This window comes from Pristiophorus japonicus, chromosome 17, assembly GCF_044704955.1.
Source record: "Pristiophorus japonicus isolate sPriJap1 chromosome 17, sPriJap1.hap1, whole genome shotgun sequence".
Classification (NCBI taxonomy): Eukaryota; Metazoa; Chordata; class Chondrichthyes; family Pristiophoridae; genus Pristiophorus; species Pristiophorus japonicus.
Window position 1 is genome coordinate 236,503 of NC_091993.1, and position 24,485 is coordinate 260,987.

General features: G+C 45.3%; 1 protein-coding gene across 6 annotated transcripts in view; it reads right to left on the reverse strand.

Annotated features, from left to right (window-relative positions):
• LOC139227503 (transmembrane 6 superfamily member 1-like) overlaps positions 1–22,507 on the reverse strand; it is a 100,412-nt gene extending 77,905 nt beyond the window's left edge. Inside the window, exons 1-2 of one of the 6 annotated variants that reach the window (XM_070858270.1) lie at positions 22,431–22,507; positions 7,121–7,300 (exon numbers count right to left, since the gene is read on the reverse strand). The gene's annotated coding sequence lies outside the window, so the exon portion shown is untranslated. The other 5 variants (XM_070858269.1, XM_070858271.1, XM_070858273.1 and 2 more) reach the window with 5 other exon arrangements.
• Positions 22,508–24,485: the final 1,978 nt, after the last annotated feature.

Consider the following 24,485-nt stretch of genomic DNA (forward strand, 5'->3'; position numbering starts at 1 on the left):
AAACTTGAGGCTATCCAAAACTCTGCTACCCTTGTCTAACTCATACCAGTCCCGCTCACCTATTTCTCCTGTGCTCACTGATCTACATTGGCTCCCGGTTAAGCAATGCCTTGATTTTAAAATTCTCATCCATGTTTTCAAATCACTGCATAATCTCACCACTCTCTATCTCTGTAATCTCCACCAGCCCCACAACCCCCAAAGATCTCTGCGCTCTGCCAATTCTGGCCTCTTGAGCATCCCTGATTGTAATCGCTCCACCATTGTTGGTTATGCTTTCAGCTACCATTCCCTCAAATCTGCCTTCATCACCCCTCTCCTCAAAAAACAACCCTTGACCCCTCCGTCCTTGTAAACTACAGTTCCATCTCCAACCTCCCTTTCCTCTCTAAAGTCCTTGAACGTGTTGTCGCCTCCCAAATCCGTGCCCATTTTCCCCACAACTCTCTGTTTGAATTCCTCCAATTACATTTCCGCCTCTGCCCCTGCACCGAAACGCTCTCATTAAAGTCACAAATGACATCCTTGGTGACTGTGCGAAAGGCAAACTATTCCTCCTTGTCCTTCTTGACTTGTCTGCAGCCTTTGACACGGTTGACCACTCTAATCATCTCCAACACCTCTCCACCGTCGTCCAACTGCGTGGGACTGCACTTGCCTGGTTCCATTCTTATCTATCTAATTGTAGCCAGAGATTCACCTGCAACGGCTTCTCTTCCCACTCCCACATCATTAACTCTGATGTCCCCCAAGGATCTATCCTTGTCCCCCTTCTATTTCTTGTCTACAAGTTGCCCCTTGGCGACATCATCCGAAAACACAGCATCAGTTTCCATATGTACGCTGATGACACCCAGCTCTACCTCACCACCACTTCTCTCGACCCCTCCACGATCTCTAAATTGTCAGACTGCTAGCCTGACATCCAGTTCTAGATGAGCAGAATATTTCTCCAATTAAATATTGGGAAGACCAAAGCCATTGTTTTCGGTCCCCGCCGCAAACTCTGTTCTCTCGCCATTGACTCCATCCCTCTTCCCAACTTCTGTCTGAGGCTGAACCAGACTGTTCGCAACCTTGGTATCATATTTGACCCTGAAATTAGCTTTCGACCACAAATCCGCAACATAACTAAGACCGCCTATTTCCACCTCCGGAACATCGCCCGTTTCCGACGTTGCCTCAGCTCATCTGCGGCTGAAACCCTCATCCTTGCTTTTGTTACCTCTCTATGTTGACTATTGCAACACACTCCTGGTTGGCCTCCCACATTCTACCCTACATAAACTAGAGGTGATCCAAAACTCGGCTGCCCGTGTCCTAACTCACACCAAGTCCCGTTCACCCATCACGACTCGATTTCAAAATTCTCATCCTTGTTTTCAAATCCTCCATGTCCTCACCCTTCCCTATCTCTGTAATCTCCTCCAGCCCGCAATCCCCCGAAATATCTGCGCTCCTCTAATTCTGCACTCTTGCGCCTCCTGATTATAATCGCTCAAGCATCGGTGGCCATACTTTCAGCTGCGTGGGCCCTAAGCTCTGGAATAACCTACACTTCTCTACCTCTCCACATTTCTTTCCTCCTTTAAGAAGCTCCTTAAAACCTATCTCTTTGACCAAGCTTTTGGTCACCAGCCCTAATTTCTCCTTATGTGGCTTGGTGTCAAAACACTTTGTTTCATAATACTCCTGTGACATTTGGGACCTTGGGACATTTTACTACATTATTGGCGCTATATAAATGCAAGTTGTTGTTTTTGTTTTTGATATACATTAATGACTTGGATTTGGGGGTACAGGGCACAATTTCAAAATCTACAGATGACACAAAACTTGGAAGTGTAGTAAATACTGAGAAAGCTAGTAATAGACTTTAATCGGATATAAGCAGGCTAGTGGAATGGGCGCACACATGGCAGATGAAATTCAACATAGAAAAGTGTGAGGTGATATATTTTAGAAGGAAGAATGAAGAGTGACAATGCATGCTCAATGGTACAATTTTAAAGGGGGTGCAAGAAGACCTGAGGGTATTTGTGCACAAATCTTTGAAGGTGGCAGGACAGGTTAACAGAGCAGCTAATAAAGCTGATGGGATCCTGGGCTTTATAAATAGAAGCACAGAGCTCAAAATTCGCCACCATTGGGCGCCGTTTTATTGGCGTCCGCTGATTTTTTTTTGAAGCAATCGTGAATTTGCAACTTTCCTCAAAATTTGTACGCCGGTGGCGACTGTTAGTGGCGGATTTTTTTGTACGGCAGATTTTTTGCCGCAGGTCTGAGTGAAAACTGGATTCCGTGCCGTTTTTGGCCATTTAAGCGATTTTCACCAACACCGATTTTTTTAAGGACGCCGCAGAGTGGCCTTAAGTACCGATCAGAAAAACCCAATGTTAACTGAAGAAAATTGCCGCTGAGTATATTTCTGAGTTTTTGAAGCGAGGGAAGAGGACAATTTAAAACACACATTCATGATGATTTTTGCAGAGCGAACTCGGAAAATAACTCGGAAAGTTAATTTTTCCCACAGAAGGTTAGAAATTAAATTGTTTCCACATAATGTTTAGAATGTGAGAATTTTATGTGAAAAGGCAAATTGTGACTTTACCCCACCACAGAATCTCTGCTCACAGGGTTCCAGGCACCGGTCGGAGGAGTGCCAGCCGGCTGGCGGCAGGATCGCTCCCTCGGCCGGACACAAGCACAGGAGCTCGGCGCTTGGATTCCAACCTCCCGGGGTTTCTTTCCAAGCTGAGCGCCAATCTCCTGTGTTTCTAGCTGGCCGAGGGAGTGATCCTGCCGGCCGGCACTCCGACCTGCGCCTCGAGCCTGGTGCGCATCAGAGACGGCACGACAGTTTTGTGCACAGCGGTAAACATACACATTTCACCCAAAGTTATCATTAAAGTGCCATAAATCACTGTGCGTCGCGTCTCCATAGAGACAGAGCCTAGTGTTGCGAATGCGCAGAACAGGGTGTGGTCCATTCTACTTGGGTGTCACCCAGCAACGGTGTGAGTGATTCAGTAAGTACTATCTCACAATAACAATAATAATTATGGCTGCAACTCTGACTATGCCTCCTGTCATAAGGTCGTTTTGCATGCATGCCATGCAGAGGCGAAGGATAATACGACGCCAACATTGGAGAAACCAGATAGCTCGGGGATTGATGGAGAGGATGACATACGCTGATCGAATCTAGAGGGACAGGCGCTCATGCCTATACCTGAGTGAGGCAGACTGTATTTTTGGGCTGCGATTTACAAAGCAGGTCATCACAGAGATCTGCCAGCTAATCAGGGCAGACATACAGCCAAGAAGTGGCAGGAGGACTGCCCTACCTGTGGAAGTGAAGGTCACTGAGCACTTGCCTTCTATGCTTCTGGCTCATTTCAAGCATCAACTGGGGACATATATTGCATCTTGCAGCACGCCACACATTGCTGCATTCGACAGGTGACTGTTGCACTGTATGCCAAAAGGGACCAGTTCATCAATTTCCCTATGATCACGCAGGCAATGCAAGACAGGGCTGTGGGGTTCTCCAGAATTGCTGGCTTCCCCAAGGTACAGAGTGCGATCGACTGTACATACATCGCCTTGAGACCACCTTTAGACGACTCCGAGGTTTATCGCAACAGGAAAGGGTTCCATTCCTTAAACGCTCAGCTCGTCTGCGACAATATGCATCAGATCATGGCAGTGGATACCAAATGATGCCTTCATCCTATGTGAGAGAGTTATATCTGCAATGTTTCAGGAGCTGCCAGAAGGGCACAGCTGGTTGCTCGGGGACAAACATAGAAACATAGAAACATAGAAAATAGGTGCAGGAGCAGGCCATTCAGCCCTTCTAGCCTGCACCGCCATTCAACGAGTTCATGGCTGAACATGAAACTTCAGTACCCACTTCCTGCTTTCACGCCATACCCCTTGATCCCCCGAGTAGTAAGGACTTCATCTAACTCCCTTTTGAATATATTTAGTGAATTGGCCTCAACTACTTCCTGTGGTAGAGAATTCCACAGGTTCACCACTCTCTGGGTGAAGAAGTTTCTCCTTATCTCGGTCCTAAATGGCTTACCCCTTATCCTTAGACTGTGACCCCTGGTTCTGGACTTCCCCAACATTGGGAACATTCTTCCTGCATCCAACCTGTCCAAACCCGTCAGAATTTTAAACGTTTCTATGAGGTCCCCTCTCATTCTTCTGAACTCCAGTGAATACAAGCCCAGTTGATCCAGTCTTTCTTGATAGGTCAGTCCCGCCATCCCGGGAATCAGTCTGGTGAATCTTCGCTGCACTCCCTCAATAGCAAGTATGTCCTTCCTCAAGTTAGGAGACCAAAACTGTACACAATACTCCAGGTGTGGCCTCACCAAGGCCCTGTACAACTGTAGCAACACCTCCCTGCCCCTGTACTCAAATCCCCTCGCTATGAAGGCCAACATGCCATTTGCTTTCTTAACCGCCTGCTGTACCTGCATGCCAACCTTCAATGACTGATGTACCATGACACCCAGGTCTCGTTGCACCTTCCCTTTTCCTAATCTGTCACCATTCAGATAATAGTCTGTCTCTCTGTTTTTACCACCAAAGTGGATAACCTCACATTTATCCACATTATACTTCATCTGCCACGCATTTGCCCACTCACCTAACCTATCCAAGTCACTCTGTAGCCTCATAGCATCCTCCTCGCAGCTAACACTGCCACCCAACTTAGTGTCATCCGCAAATTTGGAGATACTACATTTAATCCCCTCGTCTAAATCATTAATGTACAATGTAAACAGCTGGGGCCCCAGCACAGAACCCTGCGGTACCCCACTAGTCACTGCCTGCCATTCCGAAAAGTACCCATTTACTCCTACTCTTTGCTTCCTGTCTGACAACCAGTCCTCAATCCACGTCAGCACACTACCCCCAATCCCATGTGCTTTAACTTTGCACATTAATCTCCTGTGTGGGACCTTGTCGAAAGCCTTCTGAAAGTCCAAATATACCACATCAACTGGTACTCCTTTGTCCACTTTATTGGAAACATCCTCAAAAAATTCCAGAAGATTTGTCAAGCATGATCTCCCTTTCACAAATCCATGCTGACTTGGACCTATCATGTCACCATTTTCCAAATGCGCTGCTATGACATCCTTAATAATTGATTCCATCATTTTACCCAATATTGAAGTCAGGCTGAACGGTCTATAATTCCCTGCTTTCTCTCTCCCTCCTTTTTTAAAAAGTGTGGTTACATTGGCTACCCTCCACTCGATAGGAACTGATCCAGAGTCAATGGAATGTTGGAAAATGACTGTCAATGCATCCGCTATTTCCAAGGCCACCTCCTTAAGTACTCTGGGATGCAGTCCATCAGGCCCTGGGGATTTATCGGCCTTCAATCCCATCAATTTCCCCAACACAATTTCCCGACTAATAAAGATTTCCCTCAGTTCCTCCTCCTTAATAGACCCTCTGACCACTTTTATATCCGGAAGGTTGTTTGTGTCCTCCTTAGTGAATACTGAACCAAAGTACTTGTTCAATTGGTCTGCCATTTCTTTGTTCCCCGTTATGACTTCCCCTGATTCTGACTGCAGGGGACCTACGTTTGTCTTTACTAACCTCTTTCTCTTTACATACCTATAGAAACTTTTGCAATCCGCCTTAATGTTCCCTGCAAGCTTCTTCTCGTACTCCATTTTCCCTACCCTAATCAAACCCTTTGTCCTCCTCTGCTGAGTTCTAAATTTCTCCCAGTCCCCAGGTTCGCTGCTATTTCTGGCCTATTTGTATGCCACTTCCTTGGCTTTAATACTATCCCTGATTTCCCTAGATAGCCACGGTTGAGCCACCTTCCCAAAGGGTACGGGAATGCCACCTGCTTTATGGCCCCCCGGCAATCCCCGCACTGAGCCAGAGCGTCGGTACAACATATCGCACATAACGACACGGAGCATCATAGAGCAGACAATTAGCATACTGACGTAGCGTTTCCGATGCCTGGACCACTCTGGACGCTACCTGCAATACGCCCCTCACTATGTCGGTCAGTTCACTGTCGATTGCTGCATGCTGCACAACTTGGCCATCATGAGGGGACAGGTACTGGACATTGAAGATCCTCCTGAGGGGAGAAGAGGGTGGGGGGATGGGGAGGGGGAGGAGGAAGAGGACCAGCAGCAGGAGAAGGAGGACGACGCACTCATGCCACCACCTCAACCCGCAGGACGACAGCGGAGGTGGCAGCCTCGCCCACCTATAGCCATAGCCAGAGACTTGCGTCAGCGGCTAATCTGTGATCGCTTTGCTGCCTGAAGGCTAAACGGCCCGACAGTGTTGACTCTTTGCACCTGCTAGTGTGAAAAAATAATGTACATAATAATGTACGTAATGTTCTGTTGGTTTATGTTGTTTTAATTCAAAAATACTGTACAGGTTTCTGGTTAAATTTAAGAAATAATTAGGTTTTTTAACATTTGTACAGTTGTACTTAAATTTAATAAAACATTTTGTATCAAACTTTAAACTTTTCAATAAAGAAAACAATAAAAAGCAGCAACAAACAAACTCTAGCTGCAGCCATCTCTCCTCCCTCTTATTCAAAGACCTTATCGCTGTGTGCCTGTTGTGTTCATTCTCTATTTATTTGTTACAGTTCACTGGATGAGCGTTAAGACCCTCCGGGAGCTATTCACAGTTGCTGTATTCATTCTGGTTCATGCCAGTTTGGGGACACCATTTTGGGTTGTATAAAAGCACACAATTTAAGTTACTTTTCTCCTGGCTCAGTTTGTCGGTTATTTACGCGTACACAACAGCGCCCCTCTTGCCCCTGTTGTTGCCTCTACCCCTACCCGTGCCCGTTGTCACAGACTTCGGCTTCCTCTCCCCGACCCCAAGTTTTTTTCTGTTTTCTGCGCGAAGGCGCATTTGTTGCGGGTGAGGTTGGACAGGGACAGACCTAGCAGATAGCATTGTGGAAGGCTTGGATTGCGCACAGCAAACTCCCACAAACAGCAATGTGCTAATGACCAGATAATGGGCCTGAAATTGCGGTCAGAGGCTTCTTTTGGGTCAAATGCCTCTGACCGGAGAATTTTTACGAATTTACCTGGTGGTTCCGGAGGCGCCTGCGATTCCGGTGGGGAGGCCTTCTCTTCCCACGCTTCAAAGCACGCTCCTGTCCTCCAGGTTCCAACGCAAAAGTTCCAGTCACATGTGACTGCTCAACCAATCAGGTACAGTATTCTCATTAAAGCAATGAGAACTCCGTATCTCCGAGTTATTATTACTATCAATGAGAAAAAAAACACATTGAACACAACATAAAAAATAAAAAACACACCTCACATAATTCAAATTAATTGAAATTAAAGTTAATAAATGTGTTCAAAAAATATATATTTTTCCGATTTTTAAAAAAAGTTTTATAATTAGGGTTTAAAATAAACTTACCGTAGTGGGCAGGGCCTATAACATAAAAATGTGTTTTTACATTTTATTTTGATATATTTTTTATATGATTTAAAACTCTTACACTGGTAAAAGTAGGCAATGCACCTGTTTTTAATCAGGCACGAGTTTTAAGGACATTCGCTGGGCAAGACATGGGCAAATACCGCAATCTTGCCCATGCGAATGTCCTGGCTGTGGGGATACGTTGGATCTGTCAAGCCAGAACTCGACAGATCAGAAAAGCCGGTTTTCAGCACATGCACCTTGTGCGCTGAAAACCAGCTTTTGCGATGCCTTCCCGGGTCCGTACACACTCCGTACTGACCCGGGGAGTCCGGGATTGCAGGCCCAACCCGTTTCTGTTATGTTGATTGAGGGATGAATATTGGCCAGGACACTGGGGACAACGCCCCTGCTCTTCTTCGAAATAGTGCCATGGGATCTTTTATGTCCACCCGAGAAGATAGACAGGGCCTCGGTTTAACATCTGAGGTTCTCCTTAGAGCAGAGAAGGCTAAGAGGAGAATTGAGAAATGTGTTTAAAATCATAAAGGGTTTAGATATAGTAAATAAAGAGATTGTTTCCAATGGCTGAAGGGTCGATAACCAGAGGGCACAGATTTAAGGTGATTGGCAAAAGAACCTGAGACAAAATAAGGAAAAACTTTATTATGCAACGAGTGGTTAGGATTTGGAATGCACTGCCTGATAGACTGGTAGACACAGATTCAATAGTGACCTTCTAAATGGATTTGGATAAATACTTGAAGGAGAAAAAATTGCAGGGATATGGGGAAAGAGCGGGAGAGCGGGACTGACTAGATCGCTCTTTGAAAGAGCCGGCACAGACTTGATGGGTGAAATGACCTCATTCTGTGCTGTAATATTCTATGATTTTTAAATTGTAGTGTCGTGTTTATGTTACTGGACTAGTGATTCAGAAAATGTGAGTTTAAATCCCACATGGCAGTTTGAGAAACTGGATTTAGTGTTTAAAAAATCTGGAAATGAAAAACTGGTATCAGTAAAAGTGACCGTTAATCAGTTGGATTGTCATTAAAAACCCATCTGGTTCACTAATGTCCTTTAGGGAAGGAAACCTGCTGTCCTTACCCAGTGGGGGCCCATATATGACCCCAATGTTGTTGACTCTTAACTGCTCTCTACAGTGTATCAAATCTTCTAGCAATGGTGCAAGAAGGCTTACTACCAACACCATCTCCAGCAACTCGGGATGGGCAATAAATGCCAGCCTTGCTAGCGATGCCCATATCCCGAGATTGAATTGAAAAGAAAAGATTCACCCCAGCAATTAGTTGAAAGAAACATGTCAGATGCCTGGGACATGATTGCCTGTCCATCCTCCCCATCACACAACAAATCTTGATGAAAGATCAGATTAGACGTTTTGCGTTTCACAATTACTGATAGATTTTCCGAGGCACTACCCACAGACAATCAGCAGACGCACTAGTTTAAAATGTCAGTCATGTGTTGCTGGACCTATGGTAATCACATCATTGGTTGAAGTATCACTCATCTATAACTGCAATCTGATTGTTTACTTGACTCTACAGGGAAACATTAGTGCCTGTATTCCTGACTTTCAAAAGTTATCGTCCCCAAACAGGGCGATAATGCATTCCTTCCCCGTGGTGTCATCTGTGGCTCAGTGGGTCGCACCCTTGTCTCTGACTCAGAAGATTGTGGGTTCAAATCCCACTCCATAAAATTGAACACTAAATCTAGGCTGACACTCCAGTGCAGTGCTGAAGAAGTGCTGCACAGTTGAAGGTGTCGTCTATTGGATGAGACATTAAACTGAGGCCCCAGTTGCCATCTTAGGTGGACATAAAAGATCCCATGGCCCTTGTTGAGGAAGCGCAGGGGAGTTCTCCCTAGTGTCCTGGATAATATTTGTTCAAAAGATTACTATCTGGTCATTTATCTCATTGATATCTGAGGGATCTTGCTATGCTCAAATTGGCTGTCGAATTTCCTACATTACAACAGGGACGACACTTCAAAATTGCTTCATTGGCTGTAAAGTGTTTTAGGATGTCCTGAGGTTGTGAAAGGTGCGAGCTAAATATTCTATCCTTTGACTACACCTCACACACATGCAGCTTATTTTGATCAGACCAGAATAGGGCTTTCAATCTGTGCTGCACACTCCAAGCCTTCATGCCGATGGGTCCTTACTGTAAGCCCAGGCTGTTTTCAGCCTCCTCACATTGGAAGAGCTGCCAACAACCTCTTTCCATCTCAAGGCAGCTCGAGTTTTTAACTTCAGGGCTCACTAGGATGATCAACAGGGTCTGAAGTTAAAATAATTGACTTGTTTTTGAACAGCAGCCAGAAGGTCCCAAATTCGCCGACCATTAACGCTGCCGCAAGCCCATACACAGGGTGTTGCTGTGCCAGAGAGGCATCCAGGGTTGAACCCAGAAAGACAGGATATTGAAGTGTATTTCCACAACTCCGTATCCTCGCCACTGATTCCATCTCCCTCCCCAGTCACTGTCTGCAGCTGAACCAGACTGACACAACCTCAGTGTCCTCTTTGGCCCCAAGATGAATTTCTGACCCCATATCTTCTCCATCACAAAGACTGCCAACTTCCACCTCACTAATATTGTCCACCTCCAGCCCTGCCTCTGCCCAGCTGTCTTGGCTCTTTTTCTATGTTGAAGGTGCTATATAATTGATGATTAATGACCATCAACACTCACAAATTTCATCCCAATGTCTCTCTTAGAACACTCGGATAGGTTTTGAAACCTTCAGCTGAGTATTTAAATATTGACAAGAGCTATGTGGTTAATGATTATACCATTTAAATGCAACAAATCCTTGATAAATTACCAGTATTTTCTAATTTTACAATCGATGTCGAAACCATTTCTTATTTAATTTGGTAATTTCAAATGTTTTCAAAATGTAACCTTTCATGCACATTTAAGGGCATTCTTTTTACTGCCTTATGTTGATAGTTGATTGTGAAAATGCACTGCAACAACCTGTGAAGTATCTATCAGCTGTGGCTCAGTGGGTCGCACTCTCACCTCTGAGTCAAAAGGTCATGAATTCAAGTCCCACTCCAGGGACTTGAGCACATAAATCTAAGCTGACACTCCACTGCAGTACAGAGGGAGTGCTATACTGTCAGAGGTGCCGTTTTCCAGATGAGATGTTAAACCGAGGCCCCACCTGCTCTTTCAGGTGGACGGAAAAGATACCATTGCACTACTTTGAGGAAGAGCAGGGGAGTTATCCCTGGTGTCCTGGCCAATATTTATCCCTCAATCAACATAACAAAAACAGATTATCTAGAACATAAGAACATAAGAATTAAGATCAGAAGTAGGCCATCTAGCCCCTCGAGCCTGTCCGCCATTCAACAAGATCATGGCTGATCTGGCTGTGGACTCAGCTCCACTTACCCGCCCGCTCCCCATAACCCTTAAGTCCCTTATTGGTTAAAAATCTATCTATCTGTGACTTGAATACATGCAATGAGCTAGCCTCAGCTGCTTCCTTGGGCAGAGAATTCCACAGATTCACAACCCTCTGGGAGAAGAAATTCCTTCTCAACTCGGTTTTAAATTGGCTCCCCTGTATTTTGAGGCTGTGCCCCCTAGTTCTAGTCTCCCCGACCAGTGGAAACAACCTCTCTGCCTCTATCTTGTCTATCCCTTTCATTATTTTAAATGTTTCTGTAAGATCACCCCTCATCCTTCTGAACTCCAACGAGTAAAGACCCAGTCTACTCAATCTATCATCAGAAGGTAACCCCCTCATCTCTGGAATCAGCCTAGTGAATCGTCTCTGTACCCCCTCCAAAGCTAGTATATCCTTCCTCAAGTAAGGTGACCAAAACTGCACGCAGTACTCCAGGTGCGGCCTCACCAATACCCTGTACAGTTGCAGCTGGACCTCCCTGCTTTTGTACTCCATCCCTCTCGCAATGAAGGCCAACATTCCATTCGCCTTCCTGATTACCTGCTGCACCTGCAAACTAACTTTTTGGGATTCATGCACAAGGACCCCAGGTCCCTCTGCACCGCAGCATGTTGTAATTTCTCCCCATTCAAATAATATTCCCTTTTTCTGTTTTTTTTCCCAAGGTGGATGACCTCACACTTTCCGACATTGTATTCCATCTGCCAAACCTTAGCCCATTCGCTTAACCTATCTAAATCTCTTTGCAGCCTCTCTGTGTCCTCTACACAACCCGCTTTCCCACTAATCTTTGTGTCATCTGCAAATTTTGTTACACTACACTCTGTCCCCTCTTCCAGGTCATCAATGTATATTGTAAACAGTTGTGGTCCCAGCACCGATCCCTGTGGCACACCACTAACCACCGATTTCCAACCCGAAAAGGACCCATTTATCCCGACTCTCTGCTTTCTGTTAGTCAGCCAATTCTCGATCCATGCTAATACATTTCCTCTGACTCCGCGAACCTTTATCTTCTGCAGTAACCTTTTGTGTGGCACCTTATCGAATGCCTTTTGGAAATCTAAATACACCACATCCATCGGTACACCTCTATCCACCATGCTCGTTATATCCTCAAAGAATTCCAGTAAATTAGTTAAACACGATTTCCCCTTCATGAATCCATGTTGCGTCTGCTTGATTTCACTATTCCTATCTAGATGTCCTGCTATTTCTTCCTTAATGATAGCTTCTACAGATGTTAAACTAACCGGCCTATAGTTACCTGCCTTTTGTCTGTCCCCTTTTTTAAACAGAGGCGTTACATTAGCTGCTTTCCAATCCGCTGGTACCTCCCCAGAGTCCAGAGAATTTTGGTAGCTTATAACGAATGCATCTGTTATAACTTCCGCCATCTCTTTTAATACCCTGGGATGCATTTCATCAGGACCAGGGGACTTGTCTACCTTGAGTCCCATTAGCCTGTCCAGCACTACCCCCCTAGTGATAATGATTGTCTCAAGGTCCTCCTTTCCCACATTCCCGTGACCAGCAATTTTTGGCATGGTTTTTGTGTCTTCCACTGTGAGGACCGAAGCAAAATAATTGTTTACGGTCTCAGCCATTTCAACATTTCCCATTATTAAATCCCCCTTCTCATCTTCTAAGGGACCAACATTTACTTTAGTCACTCTTTTCCGTTTTATATATCGGTAAAAACTTTTACTATCTGTTTTTATGTTTTGCGCAAGTTTACCTTCGTAATCAATCTTTCCTTTCTTTATTGGTTTCTTAGTCATTCTTTGCTGTTGTTTAAAATTTTCCCAATCTTCTAGTTTCCCACTAACCTTGGCCACCTTATATGCATTGGTTTTTAATTTGATACTCTCCTTTATTTCCTTGGTTATCCACGGCTGGTTATGCCTTCTCTTACCGCCCTTCTTTTTCATTGGAATATATTTTAGTTGAGCACTATGAAAGAGCTTCTTAAAAGTCCTTCACTGTTCCTCAATTGTGCCACCGTTTAGTCTGTGTTTCCAGTCTACTTTAGCCAACTCTGCCCTCATCCCACTGTAGTCCCCTTTGTTTAAGTATAGTATGCTCGTTTGAGACACTACTTCCTCACCCTCAATCTGTATTACAAATTCAACCATACTGTGATTACTCATTCCGAGAGGATCTTTTACTCGGAGATCGTTTATTATTCCTGTCTCATTACACAGGACCAGATCTAAGATAGCTTGCTCCCTTGTAGGTTATGTAACATACTGGTCTAAGAAACAATCCCGTATGCATTCTATGAATTCCTCCTCAAGGCTACCCCGTGCGATTTGATTTGACCAATCGATATGTAGGTTAAAATCCCCAATGATTACTGCCGTTCCTTTTTCACATGCCTCCATTATTCCCTTGATTATTGTCCGCCCCACCGTGAAGTTATTATTTGGGGGCCTATAAACTACGCCCACCAGTGACTTTTTCCCCTTACTGTCTCTAATCTCAACCCACAATGATTCAACATTTTGTTCATTAGAGCCAATATCGTCTCTCACAACTGCCCTGATATCATCCTTTATTAACAGAGCTACCTCACCTCCTTTCCCTTCTTGTCTATCTTTCCGAATCGTCAGATACCTCTGTATGTTTAATTCCCATTCTTGGCCACCCTGCAACTACGTTTCTGTAATGGTCATGATCACATTGCTGTTTGTGGGAGTTTGTAATTTGGCTGCGCGTTTCCCACATTACAACAGTGACTACATTCCAAAAGTACTTCATTATCTCTAAAGCGCTTTGAGACATCTAGTGGTTGTGAAAGGCGCTATATAAATGCAAGTTTTTCTTTCTTTGAGAGGTGATCTGATTGAGGTGTTTCAAATGTTAAAAGGATTTGATAGGATAAATACAGAGAAGCTATTTCCTCTGATGCGGAATCCAGAACAAGGGGACACAATCTTAACTTAGAGCTAGGCTATTTAGGAGGGATATCAGGATGAACTTATTCACACAAATGGTAGTAGAAATCAGGAATTCCCTTCCCCGTAAGTCTGCGGACAATTGGAGCTCTCAGGATTGAAATTGACAGATTTTTGTTGGGTAAGGGTATTAAGGGATATAGGAGCCGAAATTCATCAGCTCACTGAACGCTGCTGCCGACTGCAGCCCAGTGCCACCGTCATTCCTCCTGCTGATCCACCCAGTGCCACTTTCGAGGTGGCCTGGAGCGGGCGGGAGGGGAGAGCCGCTGGGAACCGCCCGCTGACGTCAGCGGACAGCCGAGTGGCGCAACTGAGCTCCCGCCCGCCGAGCTCCCAGATTCCTGTGGCGGGAGTCAGCAGCAGAACAGGGCTGGACCGCTGGCTGGAGGCCGGTCTGTCCACGACAGTAAATCTGAAGAAGCTAAAAAAAAGGTAAGCAAACATTTTTTTTTAATTTTCAACAGTGACTTACCTGGATGGGGTCCCCTCAAGGTCTTCGGACAGATTTTTTTATTTTTGCCGCCGAGAATGCAACTTCCCGCAGCCCGTTGACCTTCGAGGGACCTCGGCCATGAATATCCCGCCCAAAGTACTGTCCAGTACCTCGGCGGCCATCGGCGGCACTTTGGGCGGCACTTGTGCTGAAAATCGGTCCCATAAAGCTAAGGCGGGTATATGGAGTTAGGTCACAGATCAGCCATCATCTAATTGAATGACGGAACAGGCTCAAGGAGCTGAATGGCCTACTCCTGCACCTATTTTCTATATTTGTGAGATGAAACAGTTAAATAGAAAGCTGACCTATCAGGTTTTCCAATATCTGTCAATATTTTGGAAAATTGACTGTAAATGTGAGCGTGATTGTATTTTATAAATCTATATACTTCATGCCACCTTTCCCCTGACACCAGGCTGAGATATGAATAGAGTGCCATCTTGTGGACTACTTTTATTTAACCTTAAATACTCTGCTTTTGCTTCTTGGGACTGCGTATTACAGTTATTTCAGGCAAGAGATGTTCTCATTTCCTTTCTCAGGTTACTCGTATAGTGTAACAAAGGTTCTGTGATTCTGTGAATTGCTTCTTTATTGTGCTGCTTGTAGTTCAATGTGTCCAGTATAAGAGCAACTACGAACTGTGCTTTAGTGTTTTTAAATAAGGATAACCTCTGGCCTTTCAAAAACGTAGAGCTGCATAATTTATCACAAATTTTCAAACATTGGCTCAGCTGAGTTATGCATTGAGTGGCTAAGTAACACCGGAGAAATAACAGATTGGGATTTAGGTTCGTATCTAGGATTGTATTCTGTAATGTTTAATTTGGTCAACTCAATTAAAGGGATCAATTTAACTCTGGCTAACCCCAAACGTGTTAACGACTGAATAGAATGCACTACTAAGTACAACTGGTAACTGCTCTACCACACTACTTTTTTCTTGTCGAAGATAAAATTGCCAAATAAGTCCTGCCACCGCTGCTTCCCCTCGGCAACAGATTTAACTCGCTTACTGACAACTCTTCCACAGCTCTTAAAGCTTCCATTTGGAGATCATTCTGCTACTCATTCACGCAGACATTCCCTCACCCTTGCACCAAATCATTCTGCTCATGGGAAACAAGAACATCTCACTGACAACAAATCTGACAACCTACCCTACTATCTAAAATCACCCTGCCTCCCCCTGGTGCCTACCCTTTTGTGCCCTTTCAATCTTAGCTTTCTACTTGTCCAGCGGCAAACGGTTGAAACATAAGAACATAAGAATTAGGAACAGGAGTAGGCCATCTAGCCCCTCGAGCGTGCTCCGCCATTCAACAAGATCATGGCTGATCTGGCCGTGGACTCAGCTCCACTTACCCGCCCGCTCCCCATAACCCTTAATTCCCTTATTGGTTAAAAATCTATCTATCTGTGACTTGAATACATGCAATGAGCTAGCCTCAGCTGCTTCCTTGGGCAGAGAATTCCACAGATTCACAACCCTCTGGGAGAAGAAATTCCTTCTCAACTCGGTTTTAAATTGGCTCCCCTGTATTTTGAGGCTGTGCCCCCTAGTTCTAGTCTCCCCGACCAGTGGAAACAACCTCTCTGCCTCTATCTTGTCTATCCCTTTCATTATTTTAAATGTTTCTGTAAGATCACCCCTCATCCTTCTGAACTCCAACGAGTAAAGACCCAGTCTACTCAACCTATTATCAGAAGGTAACCCCCTCATCTCCGGAATCAGCCTAGTGAATCGTCTCTGTACCCCCTTCAAAGCTAGTATATCCTTCCTCAAGTAAGGTGACCAAAACTGCACGCAGTACTCCAGGTGCGGCCTCACCAATACCCTGTACAGTTGCAGCAGGACCTCTCTGCTTTTGTACTCCATCCCTCTCGCAATGAAGGCCAACATTCCATTCGCCTTCCTGATTACCTGCTGCACCTGCAAACTAACTTTTTGGGATTCATGCACAAGGACCCCCAAGTCCCTCTGCACCGTAGCATTTTGTAATTTCTCCCCATTCAAATAATATTCCCTTTTACTGTTTTTTTTCCCAAGGTGGATGACCTCACACTTTCCGACATTGTATTCCATCTGCCAAACCTTAGCCCATTCGCTTAACCTATCTAAATCTCTTTGCAGCCTCTCTGTGTCCTCTACACAACCCGCTTTCCCACTCATCTTTGTGTCATCTGCAAATTTTTTTACACTACACTCTGTCCCCTCTTCCAGGTCATCAATGTATATTGTAAACAGTTGTGGTCCCAGCACCGATCCCTGTGGCACACCACTAACCACCGATTTCCAACCCGAAAAGGACCCATTTATCCCGACTCTCTGCTTTCTGTTAGCCAGCCAATTCTCGATCCATGCTAATACATTTCCTCTGACTCCGCGAACCTTTATCTTCTGCAGTAACCTTTTGTGTGGCACCTTATCGAATGCCGTTTGGAAATCTAAATACACCACATCCATCGGTACACCTCTATCCACCATGCTCGTTATATCCTCAAAGAATTCCAGTAAATTAGTTAAACATGATTTCCCCTTCATGAATCCATGTTGCGTCTGCTTGATTGCACTATTCCTATCTAGATGTCCCGCTATTTCTTCCTTAATGATAGCTTCAAGCATTTTCCCCACTACAGATGTTAAACTAACCGGCCTATAGTTACCTGCCTTTTGTCTGCCCCCTTTTTTAAACAGAGGCGTTACATTAGCTGCTTTCCAATCCGTTGGTACCTCCCCAGAGTCCAGAGAATTTTGGTAGATTATAACGAATGCATCTGCTATAACTTCCGCCATCTCTTTTAATACCCTGGGATGCATTTCATCAGGACCAGGGGACTTGTCTACCTTGAGTCCCATTAGCCTGTCCAGCACTACCCCCCTAGTGATAATGATTGTCTCAAGGTCCTCCCTTCCCACATTCCTGTGACCAGCAATTTCTGGCATGGTTTTTGTGTCTTCCACTGTGAAGACCGAAGCAAAATAATTGTTTAAGGTCTCAGCCATTTCCACATTTCCCATTATTAAATCCCCCTTCTCATCTTCTAAGGGACCAACATTTACTTTTGTCACTCTTTTCCGTTTTATATATCTGTAAATGCTTTTACTATCCGTTTTTATGTTTTGCGCAAGTTTACCTTCGTAATCTATCTTTCCTTTCTTTATTGCTTTCTTAGTCATTCTTTGCTGTCATTTAAAATTTTCCCAATCTTCTATTTTCCCACTAACCTTGGCCACCTTATATGCATTGGTTTTTAATTTGATACTCTCCTTTATTTCCTTGGTTATCCACGGCTGGTTATCCCTTCTCTTACCGCTCTTCTTTTTCACTGGAATATATTTTTGTTGAGCACTATGAAAGAGCTCCTTAAAAGTCCTCCACTGTTCCTCAATTGTGCCACCGTTTAGTCTGTGTTCCCAGTCTACTTTAGCCAACTCTGCCCTCATCCCACTGTAGTCCCCTTTGTTTCAGCATAGTACGCTTGTTTGAGACACTACTTCCTCACCCTCAATCTGTATTACAAATTCAACCATACTGTATCACTCATTCCGAGAGGATCTTTTACTCGGAGATCGTTTATTATTCCTGTCTCATTACACAGGACCAGATCTAAGATAGCTTGCTCCCTTGTAGGTTATGTAACATACTGTTCTAAGAAACAATCCCGTATGCATTCTATTAATTCCTCCTCCAGGCTACCCCGTGCGATTTGATTTGACCAATCGATATGTAGGTTAAAATCCCCAATGATTACTGCCGTTCCTTTTTCACATGCCTCCATTATTCCCTTGATTATTGCCCGCCCCACCATGAAGTTATTATTTGGGGGCCTATAAACTACGCCCACCAGTGACTTTTTCCCCTTACTATCTCTAATCTCAACCCACAATGATTCAACATTTTGTTCATTCGAGCCAATATCGTCTCTCACAACTGCCCTGATATCATCCTTTATTAACAGAGCTACCCCACCTCCTTTCCCTTCTTGTCTATCTTTCCGAATCGTCCGATACCCCTGTATGTTTAATTCCCAGTCTTGGCCACCCTGCAACCATGTTTCTGTAATGGCCACCAAATCATACCCATTTGTAATGATTTGTGCCGTCAACTCATTTACTTTATTTCGAATGCTGCGTGCATTTAGGTAGAGTGTTTTAATACTAGTTTTTAAACCATGATTTTTAGTTTTGACCCCTCCTGCAGCCCCTTTATATTCAGTGGCCCTTTTTGTTTTTTGCCTTGGGTTTCTCTTCCCTCCACATTGACTCATCTCCTTTCTGTCTTTTGCTTTTGTCTCCTTTTTGTTTCCCTCTGTCTCCCTGCATTGGTTCCCATCCCCCTGCCATATTAGTTTAACTCCTCCCCAACAGCACTAGAAAACACTCCCCCAAGGACATTGGTTCCAGTCCTGCCTCGGTGCAGACCATCCGGTTTGTACTGGTCCCACCTCCCCCAGAACCGGTTCCAATGCCCCAGGAATTTGAATCCCTCCCTGCTGCACCACTGCTCAAGCCACGTATTCATCTGAGCTATCCTGCGATTCCTACTCTGACTAGCATGTGGCACTGGTAGCAATCCCGAGATTACTACTTTTGAGGTCCTACGTTTTAATTTAGCTCCTAGCTCCTTAAATTCATCTCTTAGGACCTCATCCCTTTTTTACCTATATCGTTGGTACCAATGTGCACCACGACAACTGGCTGTTCACCCTCCCTTTTCAGAATGTCCTGCACCCGCTCTGAGACATCCTTGACCCTTGCACCAGGGAGGCATCATACCATCCTGGAGTCTCGGTTGCGGCCGCAGAAACGCTTATCTATTCCCCTTACAATCGAATCCTCTATCACTATTGCTCTCCCACTCTTTTTCCTGTCCTCCTGTGCAGCAGAGCCAGCCACGGTGCCATGAACTTGGCTGCTGCTGCCCTCCCCTGATGAGTCATCCCCCTCAACAGTACTCAAAACGGTGTATCTGTTTTGCAGGGTGATAACCGCAGGTGACCCCTGCACTACCTTCCTTGCACTGCTCTTCCTGCTGGTCTTCCATTCCCTAGCTGGCTGTGGACCCTTCACCTGTGGTAAGACCAACTCGCTGCACGTGCTACTCACGTCATTCTCAGCCGAGTGATGATTCACAGCAGAACTCTTCGGGGATATTGGTTATGGGCTGTTTCTCCTTTAAGAAAGAAAGACTTACATTTATATAGCGCCTTTCATGACCTGAGGATGTTCCAAAGCGCATTATAGGCAATGAAATACTTTTGAAATGCAGTCATTGTTGTAAAATAGGAAATGTAGCAGCCAAATAGCACACAGCAAGGTCCCACAAACAATTATGGGATAAAGACCAGATAAGGTGTTTTTAGTGATGTTGGTTGAGGGATAAATATTGGCCAAGACATCGGAGAGAACTTCCCTGCTCTTCTTCGAAATAGTGCCACAGGATCTTTCACATCCACCTGAGAGGGTAGATGGGCTCTTTGTTTAATGTCTCATCTGAAAGATGACACCTCCAACAATGCAGCACTCCCGCAGCACTGCACTAAAGGATAGCCTGGATTATGAGCACAAGTTTCTGGAGTGGGACTTGACCCCACAACCTTCTGATTCGGGTGAACTTGTGCTACCAACTGAGCCAAGAAGAAAGTAGTTAGCATGAAGGCACTGAATGTACCAGCAGATGGAATCCATCCAGGGCTCAGAAGGCCACCTCACAATGGGGTGAAGCGACATTCACTGCCGAGGCCAACTCCTTCCACAGGAATAGATCATATCATTTACAGGTCACCTTCCCTCAGGGCCAAAATGCTAGGTCATCCTTTGCCAAATTACCTCAACTGAAGCGTCTTTAGTGAGCTCGGTGCCTTGAAGAAGCCTCAGACTTTCCATTCAGGTACTTCGCTACAAACACAAAATTGTGAGGAGGGGAAAGAATAACTTTCATCTCCCCAGGCAACGTCCACTCAGTGTGGGTAATCGAATGGAGCATCGTGGACTATATACAGCAGACACCTCAAAGCACTGGAGAAATACCACCAGCGCTGCCTCCGCAAGATCCTGCACATCCACTGGGAGGATAGACGTACCAACGTCAGTGTTCTCGCTCAGACCAACATCCCCAGCATCGAAGCACTGACCACACTCGACCAGCTCCGTTGGGCGGGCCACATCGTCCGCATGCCCGACTCGGGACTCCCTAAGCAAGCGCTCTATTTGGAACTCCTACACGGCAAGCGAGCCCCAGGTGCGCAGAGAAAACGTTTCAAGGACACCCTCAAAGCCTCCTTGATCAAGTGCAACATCCACACCGGCACCTGGGACTCCCTGGACCAAGACCACCCTAAGTGGAGGAAGAGAATCCGGGAGGGCGCTGAGCACCTCGAGTCTCGTCGCCGACAACATGCAGAAAGCAAGCGCAGGCAGCGGAAGGAGCGTGCGGCAAACCAGGCTCCCCACCCACCCTTTCCTCCAACCACTGTCTGTCCCACCTGTTACAGAGACTGTAATTCCCACATTGGACTGTTCAGTCACCTGAGAACTCACTTTTAGAGTGGAAGCAAGTCTTCCTCGATTCCAAGGGACTGCGTATGATGATGATGAATGGGGGCGAGAGGTAGGCTTCTCTCCACCAGGTGCTGAATTTTAACCCTGTTAATATATAGCGTCTTTCACGGCCTCAAGATGTCCCAAAGTGTTTTACAGCCAATGAAGTACTTTTGGAGTGTAGACACTGTTCTATTGCAGGAAACGCGGCAGCCAATTTGCGCACAGCAAGCTCCCACAAACAGCAATGTGATAATGACCAAATAATATGTTTTAGTGACGTTGATTGAGGGATAAATATTGGCCAGGATATCGGGGATAACTCCACTGCTCTTCTTCGAAATAATGTCGTGGGATCTTTTACATCCACCTGAGAGAGCAGATAGGACCTCGGTTTAACGTCTCATCCAAAAGATGGAACAAAAGTCAAACGAAAAGGCAAATCAGTGCAGTGAACCCATGGGCCTGGAAGCAGGCCTGGGAAATGTGGGAGTTTTTTAAAAAACTGTGCGTAGATAGAATAATACTAATAAATACTTGGCAAATGTTTCATGGCTGGGAAAAAGTACAGTATATAAATATTAAATTTATGACAAGGATTAAATTCCAGAAAACTTACATGTAATGAGTCAACTGGAAGGAGATAGAATGCTACCAAACGATGGAATGAAATGTAAACTCACAGACTTGCAGGAGGAAATAGCAGGGGAGTGGGACTATTTGGATCGCTCTTCCAAAGAGCCAGCACAGGCACGATGGGCCAAATGGCATCCATATGTGCTCGAAGATTCTAGGGGCCCAAGTTTGGTGAAACACAAGTTCCGCCCAAGTACCATTCAAAGGACCGTTGAGATCCTGACGGTACTTTGAGCAGAAGTTTCATGAAAAAATGTGGGAAAGACCGCCCGGCGGCAAAAATGGGCATTCTGGGCGGCAGCGGGCGGTAACTACCATTCTGGGCGGTAAATGCAATCCTCGGCAAAGTACCACCGAGGATAGAGTCGGGCCCAGGGAGGGTAAGGAACTGATAAAATAAAAAGTTTTCAAACCAATTAAAAAAACACCAGAAATCCTTCAGGGGACCCCATCCACCTAAATCCCTGCAAAAGAAATAAAGAAATTAAGTGCACTAACCTATTTTTTGCAGGACTTCATACTTACCATTCAGGTCAGACCTGCCTCCACGCGGTCTTTCTCCCTGCAAAAACTGGCAACGCAGCGGTTGGGAGGACTCTTGTGGGCGCCAAAAATCAGCTTTTGCAAAACTTTCACGGAGGAGAGAGCGCCAAAAAACCATCGAGACCGCTGAGAAAACTCTGCGGCAGCCGACGGTGAGTTGACCAAGCTCGGGCCCATGGATTCTAATACAAGAAGCAGTATTAAGTAGCAACTATTATTTTAGCAGGTGACGTTATACAGTATGTTCATTTCACATCGTTAAACCCTATCATTACGCCACCTACAGGTGTTATACGTGCTGCAGAGAATTCTGTGACCCACTGACCATTGCTCAGGGTGAGTTAGAGATTATGGCCCTGAGTGTGTACGGACCCGGGGAGGCATCGAAAAAGCCGGTTTTCAGGGCACAACGCACATGCGCCAAAAACCAGCTTTTCCGGTCTGTCAAGTTCTGGCTTGACAGATTGCACACATCTCGGCAGCCAGAACATTTGCATGGGTAAGATTGCGGTATTTACCCATCTCTTGCCCAGCGAATGTTCTTAAAACTCTTGCGTCTGATAAAAGCACATATAAAAATAAAATTTTAAAAACACATTTTAATGCTAAAAACCCTGCCCACTAATTAAAAAACTTTTTTAAAAATTGGAAAAATAGATTTTTTTCTAAGACATTTATTAACTTTAATTTAAATTAATGTTAAATATGTGATTTTTTTTCTATTTATTATTGGTGTTGGGGGGTGTTTCTCATTCATAATAATGAGAACTCCTACTTATGGAGTTCCCTTATTATGAATGAGAAAATACTTTACCTGGATTGGCTGCCTAATGCCATGTGACTCCAGCTCCAGCTCTACGTCCGTCCAGATGTGCATGCGCTCCGATGCGCAGGGAGAGGAGGCCTCAGGACCGGGATTGATGGTGGGCGGTGCAGGAACAGGTAAGTGCGCATCTTTTCTCTAGAATTGAATCGAACGCCCGCGGGAAGAAGGAACCGGGATTTCAGGGTGAAAGAGACTGCTGGATGTAGCAGTGGGAAAGAAGTCACATCCCCAGTAAAAGAACTTTGTGAGAGTTATCAGTCTAGTTTTCATTGAATAATTAAAATTTGTTCATTATAAGTCCTTGACATGTATGTTTAAGGTTGACACTTAAGAGTGAATCCTTGCAGAGTCATCTTGAATGGTCAGACATCAAAATGAGTGGAAAAAGGAGTCTTTATAAAAAAACTGCTTTTGACACCCGAGCACGAAGGAAGGAATAAACCTGGAGAAGACGTCAGGAGGAAGGTTACAGAGTTTAATAAGTCAGGGAGAGAAGTTTATTATGGCCCAGGAGTGGGCGGTAACTTTAGAAAAGTTTGAGATTTAGCACCAGGCACTAATGAATCACGGTGCATGTAAAATTAAGTCTCATTGCTGAAATGAAGGATTGGAGCACAAAATCAAGTGCTAATGGCCTAGCTCAGTGACGTTACACTCAAAGCACTAAGCAATATTAGGTTCAGTCTTATCGCAAGTCATCATTGCCACGGGGGGGGCGAAATTCAGTAGCGCAAGAAAGCTAGCGCACCTCTGACTTTTGGTGTGTTTTCACCACAGGGATCCGTGATGTGGTCGGAAGATCGATTTTCAGGACTTTGACATTAAAGTCCCAACGGATATCGGTCATAGTGGGGGCGGGACATAGACTGAAAGGCGGGCTGAGGGACTGAAAATGGGTCGGACCGGGACTCCGCCGCTGTCAATCAGCAGTGGAGTAGTGGTGATGTCACAGCGCGTGTGCATCACCACGCTCTCTCCCCTCCATTAAAGGGGAGAGAATCAGGCATTTTAAATCTTCGGCCACTAGGCCACCAGGGAGGGTAGCCAGCGGCCTGGCACCCAAGAGGGGATGCGAGGCTGCCCACTGGCGCCCCGGCCGAATCCACAGGCACTATTTTGCCGGCCGATCGGGATGTCAGCTACCAAAAATAAATACATGGTGGCCGCGGCAATGGGCCCTCCCCTGAAGGACTGCTGTGCGGCCGAATCGCACACAGTCAGCAGAAGGTGCACTGACACAGAAAGCTGCCAGGGGCACCATGCGGCAGGGGAACAATTTTTCGACCTGAATTTCGGTCGGTACATTTTTGAGGTGAGGGAAAGCGACGGGGCGCATTCTGATGATACACTTGCGGCGGTCATCAGCATCGGGCCAAAAAATCCCCGACCCGAATTTGGGTCAGGCCGGCCAGTTGACCACAAAATGGTGGCCACAGGATTCTGTGGGTCTTTCTGAGACCCTGAATTTCGGCCCCAGGCTCTTTCCAGTTCTTAAAGGGGAGGTTCACTAATGCTACAGAACCTCATTCTAGTATAGCACTTTGATATGGTGTG